Source organism: Strix aluco, chromosome 19 (assembly GCF_031877795.1).
Source record: "Strix aluco isolate bStrAlu1 chromosome 19, bStrAlu1.hap1, whole genome shotgun sequence".
NCBI lineage: Eukaryota > Metazoa > Chordata > Aves > Strigiformes > Strigidae > Strix > Strix aluco.
In genome coordinates this window covers 7,746,609-7,758,182 of record NC_133949.1, presented here as the reverse complement: position 1 = coordinate 7,758,182, position 11,574 = coordinate 7,746,609, and positions in this window count along the sequence as shown.

The following is an 11,574-nucleotide window of genomic DNA, read 5'->3' as shown; positions in this document are numbered from 1 at the left end:
CTGCTGCACTGAAGATGTGCCCAGAAAAGAGAAAGAGGTGTAAAAGGCCTAAGTCAAACCCCTTGTTGTGCTTGTGAGGTAAAGGGGCTCTCCTGCATTAGTTTACCTCTGAGGGATGTAGGCTTGGATCTCTAGCAAAAGCCTTCAGAAAAGGAGCTTTTGGAAGATTGCAAGTCTGAGGACAGGCACTGCTGAGAGAAAGAGATAAAAGTTAAGATAGTTTGTCCCAGAGAACTAAGTAAATGGTCAGGGAAGGACTGACAAAAATACAAATTGTCTGTATATTCATGTGTTGACTGTGAAAAATATACTGTGATAAATAGGTGTGTGAGACTCTAGATAAAAAGTATGGGCTACTCTGCTTCTCTGCCCCAGGCTTCGAGCATCCTGTTGGATTCTGTGAGTTTACATTTTAATTCTCAAGGAAAAGCAGTTTCTGGCTAATTGGATGAACCATTATTACCAGTGACAGAAAGTAGGAAACTCCCTGCTCTGTTGCAGAAAGAAATTACTACAAAGGGATTTATCCTGTATCGGTTTGCCAAAATGTTGAAATCCTTTATAAAAACAGCCATCTTTATTTTTTAGACTACAAGGGGTTTATTTTGTTTGTGGACACCAAATTTGGCTTGCAATGAAGGAAAGGGAACAAGCCTATAAGAGAGATGGTTTTGGTTGGCAATGCTAAAATCATTTCCCATGCTGCAATTTGGAAGGCCTAGTACAGTCTGAGAGTTTCATTGCTGTGCTAGAACAATTAATCAGAATACTATTCCCAGATATTCTTGCAGTTCTGATTAAATCTGTGTCCTCTTCAATGATTAAACTAGGATGATACAAGGTGGTGTATGATATTATTACTGAAATTCATCTCATAAATGATGTTTTTACCCAAAGAAAATCTTTGTGAAAGCCTTTCTCCTTTGTAGGTTCACTCTAATTCCTAAATGTATTTTGTATTGCTTCAGTCAGCTTCATTCAATCTTAAAAAACAATCTATTCATTTAAACACAGAAGGCTATCATGTGCAAGTGCATTTTGTAAACTTATTATGCTAAGAGACAGTCACCCAGATTGGAATTCAGGCGTGTTGATGGGAAGTGACACTATTGTGGATGGTATTTCTCTTTCAGGAATAAAAGGTAGGCTTTGTTCACAATGTCAGTTAAGCCAGCACTAAATTCACTCACTCTACTTTTTGTACCTGATGTCAATTCAGGCATGAATACACATTTCTGACAGTTCTATTAATAGAGGACCTAACTACAGCATTGAAGATTGAAAGGTTATATGAAACAACTCTATTTCTATTACATTCTGTTAATCAAAATCATCCTGAATTGTTCACCATTAGGTCACTCATTGGCAGACATCTTAAGAAGGGAAGTTTTCTACGGTCTCCTATGGCTTGCGTATGATTTTTCTTGTAAGGAACATAGGAAGCTGTGGATTGGGAAAGAAAGGATATGGTCTGAGCTGGCACAGATGACCTGGATTCTTTTATTCTGGCAGCAGATTCAACCCTAGTTTATAGAAGTAATATGTGTTTCATTATAGGAAGCCTTGGCAACTTAAAGTACTCTAACCTTGCCCTGTCAAATCACCTTGTGTGAAGCTGCAAAATGTAGAACATCACTACTGCTGTGAGGGCAGGTGTGTGACCAAGGCATAAACTAGTTTAGTGTTTCCTTACAGCAATAAAGACTCCGTGGAATCTTGTCATGAAAATGAAGCCGTCATGCCACAGCAGAGTGGCAACTCTGTTGGCTCACAGTTCATGTTGCCTGTCCTTAAACACAACAGGCTATCTGAAAAGAGATAGAAGTCATTCCCTGGCTAGATGAAGTGTTCTGTTCTGTTAATATCTACTTTCTATACACCTTAGGCACAAACACCTTATCCTACTGTTTGCTGAGGCAACATGCAGCACATTTTAGGAAAAGATCTCAAGATAGGAGAGATTGTTTTCTTAAATTTGTTTTACTGTCTCTGGCATGCAGCCTCTCTGGAACTGTCTCTCCCAAGTCTGCATTAAATGGAAGGGCAAAAAGAACTTAGATTACTTTCTCTTTCCTCAGACCATTTCTTGTATAATGACTGTTCAGATCTTACAGCCATTTGCTGTGGTCCTTACTGCATTAATCTTTTCCCTTGACAAGGGTATATTATCATAATCATTCATCTTGTGGATAGAACAGGAAATCCTGGAAGTTTTTCTGTCACCTTAAAAAGGATCAAGGTTTCACATTCCGCATTTTACTTTGCTTGAATATGATGTCTTTTGTTTGACTTTCTTCCCCAATTCCTCATTCACGACACAAATCACAGATTACACTAGTAGATAGTTTCTGTTCAGTGGAGAGTCTTCCAGCTGGATTCACACTGCTAGCAACATCTGCTCCCCTACTTCAGCTTCTTGGCAAAAACAAAAAGCTGATGGTAAGATAGACATAGCTCCCAGTAACATGTTCTGCAATGTTCATCTACTTTTACATGCTGGAGTCAGTGAAGAGACATTTTAAATGTGAGGGATCAGTTTTTAGGCTTATAAAAAGTTCCTGTTAGGCAAATGGGGACCATTTATACGTCCATTATAACATTTGCAGGCTTGAGTTTCTTGCATTTGATATCTAGCGAACAAGTTGTTTTCTTAACAGTAAGGCTAAGAATTTTTAAGGGCTTATATTCTGGATCCAAATTGTCACCAGGAAACAGTATCGGTTGGCTGAGCTGTGGCGTACTGGTCTACCCCCTTACACTTGTTTTTGCTGTGCATTTGCTGATATACAAGTAGTTTGCTCCAAGGAGTCTCTCTTTGAATAAGCCTTGACTGAGTTTGCTTGTGAGTAGTAAAATCCAAATGACTTCTTCATATATTGTATGCAAAGGTAACAGTTGGCCAGTACCATGGATGCGTATCATAAAGCCAAATGCTCTGAAAATTCCTCGTTAAGAGAGAATTTGGGAAAAAGGAGTCAGCAATTCACTGTATCTTGTCTTTGGTTCATGGCTCCCTGCTGGCTTGAATAAGAGCGTAACAAGGACTAAAAGCTGATTCGTTTCCAATTAGGTATAAATAAATAAATCTATAAATAAAGTAGAGGACTAAACCTGGGCTGAACACATCAGTCTGGCCAGAAGTATTTTGCGTAAGTTCAAGGCTACTCCTACATAACAAGTTCAAGAGTTCAGCTGTTACTCAGATGTTGTTGGGCTCATGTTTCACTGGGAAGTGGGGGTGTATGTGAAGAAGCAGGGTTTCCTGGAAAAAATGGACCAGTGAATCAGCAGCATGGCAAACAGAGAGAAAGCTGGTATGGGAATTGCTGCAGCTGCTACAGTACATCGCTTCAGAACATACCTCCCTGCGGAGTATGATGAAAATGTTTATATTTACTTGTATTGTAGCAATGTTTAGATTCTCCAACTCAGATCAGAGTCCTGCTGGGTTAACACTAATCCCTGATGATCTCCTGTAGAGGTGAGAATCTCCATTCTTCCATAAGAGTCCAAATAGTTAGGATGAACATGTGTGGCAGTGAGTGGTGCTAAAATGTCTTGCCCAAGATGCCAGAGCAAGCCTGTACTGGAGCCAGAAATAGGAACTGGTCCTGGCTTCCATTCCCTGATATGTGAAACCTCAATGGCTTCAACGTTCAAACCTCACCATGTGTCTGTCTGTCATTCCTTAATAAATCCAGTAGTATTCCACCTAGGTCACTGACCATAGATAAAGGTTTCGGTTGTGGCACGAAGTGTGGAAAATGATAGCTTGAGCCAGCGAGAAGGTACGTAGATGTAGACTAAGTTGTTCAGTGAAGGGTGACACCTAAACAATGTTTTGACGTGACTTCTGGATAAGATTTCTGGTATGAATCAACCTTGACAGGAATGGCCATGGTAAAACAGTCTCTGGAACTGCAGGAAATCCTTATGGATTCTTATAGTGGTGTTGACTCAGACTTTTGGCAGGAAGGTGCTGTTTAAGACCCGCATAATTCAGAATGACCTTGTTCTAAACTTTATTTGTATAAGTTTAAACTATTACTTAAACAGATAGCATTTTCAGCTGGGAAACTGAGAGTTTGCCTAATCATTAATGTTAGGATCAGGGTTAAATGCCCACCTGAGAGGTGTTCATTTTACACAACATGGACATCATTTCTTCAGGATACACTGGATTTCTTCCCTTACTGCTACTGAGAAACAGTTGACTTCAGAGTAAGACAGCAAATGAAAGCAGCAGAAATTAAAGCAATGATGAAAGACTGGCTTGAATGCCAAAATAGTTATGGGGAGGGTTAAACTAAAATGAAAATTGCGATTTTCTAGCTCATATTTCTGAAGAACCGAGTGTGAGAAATTTTTGCTTTGCTACTTGCAAAGCCTGACCTAATTGACCATCAGTTAATATACTTGATGGAAAGCAGTGATGAGAGCCACTGCTGTGTCAGTTTTCAATCCTTCGAACAGATACCAGGATGTGAAATATGAGGCAGGTAGTAATTGATTTGCCTTTTCTGAAATGCTGGCATGTTACTGGAAGAAAATAAACAGCAGTATTCTTACCCGAAGAAAACAAGGACATATATTTGAGAATGGTTATTTGTATATAAATTTGATGCCAGAAGTTAAAATATTGTTTTCAGAACTTCCTTTTTTTATTGTTGGCTTATACCAGAGATTTAAATAACTGATTCATTATTTAAAACGGCAAGCAGGAAATCTTAATTTACATTATTAATTTTAATCTTATTTTACATTTATAATTCTTAATTCTTTTCTTAAAAGCAGATTCCTTGTGCTTGGCAGGATGTTACTTTTTGTCATTGAGAAGGACAGGAGTAGTCATTTATTTAAGATACGTCAACATATATCTATTCAAACTTTGGATTTTGTTTTTTTGAGTCGTTAAGTACTATTTGAGATCTTTCGCTTGTTAGATGCTGTGAGCTTTTAACTGATTATTTCTGTTAAGTTACATTTAGATGAGATTCATTTAAAATGCCCAAAGGAATCATTAGAGATGAAAATTTGTTTTTAGCTCCCACAACTTCCAAGATATTAATACTACCAGATTTCATCCTCCCACAAGTTAGAGCTAATCATCCTGCATCTTGATTTTGCGCGTGGTTTGGAAAAGGGAGAAACAAGCTGGCTTCCTTTTTCAAATCCCAGTTTAGTTCTCATCTCTGAATGAACCAGTCATCAAAATGAACTTGTTGAATAAACTGAAATGACGAATTCACTTTCTTTCTGCACCTGCAGATGAAGCTAGTGTTGTAAAAAGCTGGTTCAGCACTCAACATGCTATTTCTAGCCACTTACTCAGTAACACCCACCAGTTCGGTGTTTTGACTTTCTCTGAAATTTCTGCAGCAAGCCTGGACTGCTTGTCTATTTTGTACTTAGTGATGCTAGATTTCACTGTAGTGTAGGCTGCCCTTATTTCACATTTTATTTTAAATAGGGCTGTTTTTAAAAGGACAGACATACTTGGTTTAAAATAAAGAATTACACTTTAAAAATTGTTTCGCCTTTTAAACTGGTAAATTCTTTGCTTTTGCTCACATTTTGCAAAATGTATCACAGTTGATACCACTTACCTCAAATTGTGGCTGACAACTGTTGATTAGGAGGTATATGAAGGACTCAGAACAAAGTAAATTGTTTCCTGGAATTATCTAGAACAGTAAACTTGCAGTTCTTTGAGATGTACTCATATTTATATGTGACACGTTCTAGTGCCTTTGCTAGTACAAAATTAGTACAGTGCACAAAAGGGAAGAAAATATGTATGCATGACGGGTAGGGATTTCGTAGCAAATTACCATAGAGATTAACAGAGAACGGATATAATTGTAACCCGCACAAGGGCTGTACACGAGCATAAGCAACACGACTTATACTGGTATCGTGCAAGTGGCAAACCCTTAATGTGAATGCAGTTATACAATGTATGAGGATTAGTCCTATATGGGAAGCAAAATATGTTAAGATAGTATAACTACAGACATTGATGGGCGGTAGTGTTATCATATAATACAATATTTGCCTCTACTAGAAAATTATACTACTGTAATTCTTACAATATACACAGGTACTCTGGCATTGAATTTAATTTCAGCAGAAGCCCAAGGAAAAACTGGGCTTTGAAGCAGACAAGGAGATACCAAGCAGGCCTGTTTCTGGAAACAGGTGAGTGGGCGAAAGGGGTGAATGCCTCTCAACCTGTGGAGTCTGGTAACTTCTTGCCACAATCTTGCTACAGTGCTGGATTTTTTTGATCTTAATGTCTTGCTGGGTATGACTGGTTTGTTATTCTGTTAGGCTACACTATGAACTCAGAGGAGGAGAAAAGAGGGGAGGGGGAATGGAGGTAGTGAAAACACAGGTGGCTTGAGTTATATTTGGCTTTTTTGAACAGATTAATCACTTTGCTGATTTACGCTGTACTTATTCTGTAATTTTAATTCTTTCTTAAGGAAGCTTCTTAATGAACTAAGTCAGAAAACAGTCTATTGACATAAGCCTTATTGTGAGGTAAAGAAAATATTTTTTTCACAGTTTGGAAAAGTGAGTGACTGCAGTTCTTCAGTGACTTTGATGAAGCTAGTTAAACTCCTGCAACTGTTCTAGGCTTTGAAACAAAGGTTCTTCTTAGCTTCATTTAACTTAGGGATTTACAACTATAAATTCTCGTAACGCTTTTTTTCAAGAAAATACGCCAGCTGAAGTTGATATTAATGCTCTTATTGATTAGAGTTGTAGCATTATGTGAGTATTACTTTCTGCTACGTGTTATTTTTAGCTTAAGACAACAGTGTTACATTAGAAGAGAGCATGATTAAAAACTAAGTATTAATGAAAAGCATCTGAAAAGCTACTTTGAAGTATGGAGTAGAGAGTTTGCTAGTTGCTGCCTCATAAGAACAAAGAGAAAATAGTTCTTTCACTGGTGCTGAACTTGTCATAAGCAAAAGTAGCTACTAAAGCCATGAAAATAAAATTATTTTATTAGCAGCCTGAAATTCTGTGTTATTATGCTGTATTGAAAGTGTGTAAAGTGTGCAAATGCCAGCATGATTCCAGGCAAGAAAGAAAGGCCAGATCTTGTTCATATACCTTTTAATTTTATATGGAAGACCTTTTGAGACCATCTTCAGACCAGGTAAAATTACTGGTAGTATAAAGAGTGGATGGAAGGAGATAATGAATGGAATGTATAGATAGAAGAAAAGTGTAAGGTAGGAGTATGTCTACTTTTTAGTTTAGTATTGCTAAGTAATTAATAAATATAAATAATTCATATCATGGTTCTATTACTGTGGTTGCAAATTTTATAAAGAATATTGTATGCAAAACAGAGCCTGAAGAACCAAGTGCTGAAGCCTGAAAACGTCTTGTGCATTAATTAACAAAAATCAGATGTTAAGTAGAACTGTTTCAAAGTTTTAACATTTATTGTTTTCTTTCTCCCTTTTAAGGATCAATGGTACCATTTGCTTTAGAGCTAGGAACTTGAGGTCCCTTTGCTTTAGCAAAGATGGTAGCAGAGCAAGGAATTCTTCCCAACTCTTCATCTACTAGATAACCAATATAACTGATATCCTTCCCACACTTTATATTTTCTTGCTCCCTGGATTTATGGATCCATGTTCATGGATTTTTTTGGTTTTGTTTCATTCAAACCAGGCATTTGATTGGCCAAGGTTTTTACAGACTTCTTTATCACTAGCTGATTAAAATCAAACAAAGATGCCCAGAGAAGAGTGACTCTGGCCTCTTTCTGCATTTGTTCTCTTGTCTTGAAGTTGAAGCTACCCTCTGCCTGAGGTGGGTACCTATCAGTGATAGTATAGACATATTTTAATCCCAATTTGCTATCTAAATTGCTTCATAACTTTAAGAACTTTATTTACACAATTATTTACACATTATTTGCACAATAACTGTCATAATCATCAGCATCCTGCGGTTAGTATAACTAAGAGCTTCAAAATGATGAAAGTTTTCTGTTGTTGCTGGCAGAATTTGTCTCCCAGTGCTATCAATTATGCATGGCTATAGGGAGTTCATGTACTTACCCTTACCAAAAGGGTGAATACAGTTTGCACTTTGACTTACTGGAAGCATTGAGAGTGACAGTAAATTTGTTTCTGCAGGATACTCTTCTGGCAAGCAAAGAGATTCTTGATACTAAATTAGACTATTCTTAATTTAAATCTATGTTTATTCAAATTTTTACTTAACTCTAACCTTAACATTCTCTGTAGTGATTAAAATAGTGTGTTCACTTACAGAATAGTCTTCTCTTTCAGTCTGGAGGTAGTAAGGCTAGGAAAAAAAAGGCCTCATAGGGAAAGGCCTCCATTTTTGTTCTGTCAATGCTTGTCCATTTGTCATTACTCATAATAAATGGCCCCTTATCTGTTATGCTGTCTTCTTAATTAAGAGGACTCTGGTGTATAAAAGTGAAGACTGCAGTGGTCAAGTAATGGTTCTTCTGGGGATAAATGTTTCACTGTGGCAAAAAGGTCAAAACATATGTTAAACAGACATTTAATTGCACAGTTTTCTTCCCAGATCCATGCAGATTTCACAGCCTTTTCTGCTATAATTGTGGCAGAAACATCCAGAATCCTAAAATGCAAAAAATCCAGTTATAGGATACACCAATAAAAGTAAGCTTGAGTTTAAAAAATGGTACAGGCAAAAGCAGTTAAATTGGTTAGCAAAATAGTTTCTATAATGCCTCACTTCTCTTGACCTCCACGAGCTGTTCTGTGTTTAAATAAATCTCAGCTAGAAGAGGAAGCTCTGTTCCAGTGATACGTGGCTTCCTCCTTTGTCTGATGTTAATGCAAAATATTCTCACTTGCAAAGAAGGTTGTTTTTTTGTTTGGTTGGTTTTTGGTTTTTGTTTTTGTTTTTTGTTTTTTTTTTTTCCCCCCAGAGAAGTAGGGAACAGTTCATAGAATTGTAGTGTCTTCATCTTTTACTGCTCTGTGATTATGTGCTGGAACTGTCATTTCTTCTGCTGTACCTTTTGAAGCAGAATTATATGGATGCAACTGAGGACAATGTTACCTCTGAAATAAGTTATTTAGGTAAGCACCCCAAGAAATTTTTCATAAAGTTGCAGTTTGTTTCCTAATTGGTGTAGCAGAAGAGTCTGAACTAGCCTCCCTGCCCAACCAAAAGCATGATCTGCATCCCAGGAAGTCTGAAGTTATATATAGCTTATTTGTCAGTAATAATGAAAAAAAGTGGATTTTATAATTTAGAATGTGTAAATTTTATTTGCTGCTATCACAAGGCTAAAGTATGCTTACACTGGATCCACACTGTGTTTTGTGCTATTACCCAGGCAACGTGAAAGGCAGCATTTTAAAAAGAAATTCAGGCTGAGGGGGTAAAAAGGATATGGTAACTAAAAATGTAGCATTTGTTGAAACTCACAGATGAGAATCTTCCAAGCAGATATTTTCCAATTAAGTGTATAGTGGAACAGGTGGTCCAGCTGGTTTTCTTGAAGTGTTTTGGTAACAGAAGACTGCTCATGAAGTGTACGGGACAGTCTGTATGGTTTAGTCCCTTGCTACGTCTTTGTTCCACAAGATGCATGCAAAGGCAAGAGACAGACGTGTAACGGCTCATACTGCTAGTTCTGCCTGCAAAGGTCTGGAAAGAAACTGTTGGCAATCAAGTCTTGATTATTCAGCTACTAAATTTTATTCTAAAATACTAAATATTTCATAACAGTATTTTACGTCATTAGCAGTTGCTACCTGTATGTTAATCATGACTAAATGTGGCCACAAGCAATACACTGAGATAGAACAGATTCAACAAACTACAGGTACAGAATTTCTCAAACTTCCATCGGAAGGAGAGCACTCAGGTTCCCTCCCTTTTGGCTAGTACAGGCTGTGTATTCCAAGGTAATAACAATTTGGCAAATGTACATCAGCCCGGACTGAAATGCAAGAAAAATATACATGTTAGTAGATGAGTCATCCCTGGAGTTTTGCAATATGGCCTTTTACGAGAACAGGAGAGACTATTGATTCAATAATATATCTGAAACTGAAAATCGCGCTGAATTTGACACATGATTACATTACTCGAGTAGCCTGCTCTTGTGTCAGGTTGGTTACTGTTTGGTTTAAACTGTAGGTCAAACTACTGTCCCTCCAGATATGCAACCCAGATACTAATGTCTAAGTCTGAGTTTGTCTTTATGTGTTATCATTGCAGACTGGGTTCAAAACCAAAAGTGATTTATTGTGCAGCCTTGGTTCAGATAGAGGCTACAATGACAAACCTTAAAAACCCCACAGCCTCTTACCTAAATCTCTGTCACTCTGCAGCTCTTTTGTAATCATTATCATTGTCTTTGAATCTCCTTGGAGTGGAATATCTCAGGTAGGTCCAGGCATGCATTTATTAAGCTGTCTGCCTACCAGAATTATGCTGAATTTCATTTTTCTGATCTTGTCAGACACTAAAATGAGTAAGTCTTGCAGAAATCCATATTTGCAGAATCTTATGATTAATGAATTTGCTTCCATCACAATAGGTTTAAAATACGTACACCTCAAAATGCAGACCATTCCCATATACACTTGCAAACACACACAAGCATGTCTTTTCTTTTGGCTACTTTATGTTCTCTGGGTGATGCACGAGAGAGGAAAGACACCAAAAGCAGTTTATTTCTTTCTTCCTAAAATCAGTATTGGTAGATCTAGTCAACAATTACTATTATTTCCATATTCAGTTATTTCACAGACTTTGTTGCTGTTTGCTATTCAGTGGGTTGATAAGCTTCTTTTTGTTACATGTATAGAAATGGTTTGGAGTTAATCAGGATACTAAAATATTTTTCAATTTATATCTTTCTAACATCTTGGTTCACTATTAATGCCCCTTCTGATGTAGCTTTCTGGGAAAGCTCTGGCAAAACCTCCAAAACTGTTCATGGATGTGGCAGCATCCACCATTAATGGAGATTTGGATAAATAAATACATTCAGAGGCATTTTGTAGTAAATACTTGGAAATCCTTTCAGGGAAAACTTGGACGCTCTCCCATCAGTTGTCTCTAAACAGCCGTGTCTGGACTGCAGGCACGGCACGTTTGTTGGCAGTGTCTCACCTGGGTTTAGTTAAACTGACAGGAGTACACCAGCGCTGTTACACATGCTGCTTCCACGAGTCCTAGTGGGTTAACGTAGCCCTGCCTTGGAGCGCACCAGGCATCTCTTCACCAATGGCTTGTGTCTTGCTAATAACAGCAGCACAGGGTAGGGTTGTGGGCAGGAAAGGGCAGTTCCTCAGTCTCTCAGGCAGAGCACATAGCACAGAGTGAGGACCTAGCAGAACTGCTGCCCAGATGCCGAGCGGGTGCCCAGACAGACGGGACGCTCTAGAAGAGCAGTAGCCAAGGAGAACTTATTTGAATGCTCTAGTTGAAACAAGCCGGCTTCCTAAGCACAGAAAACTCCCATGGCTTGGCCTGCTGAGTATCAGCCAACCAGTTCAAGCCATCACCAAATGTGCGTGTTCATCT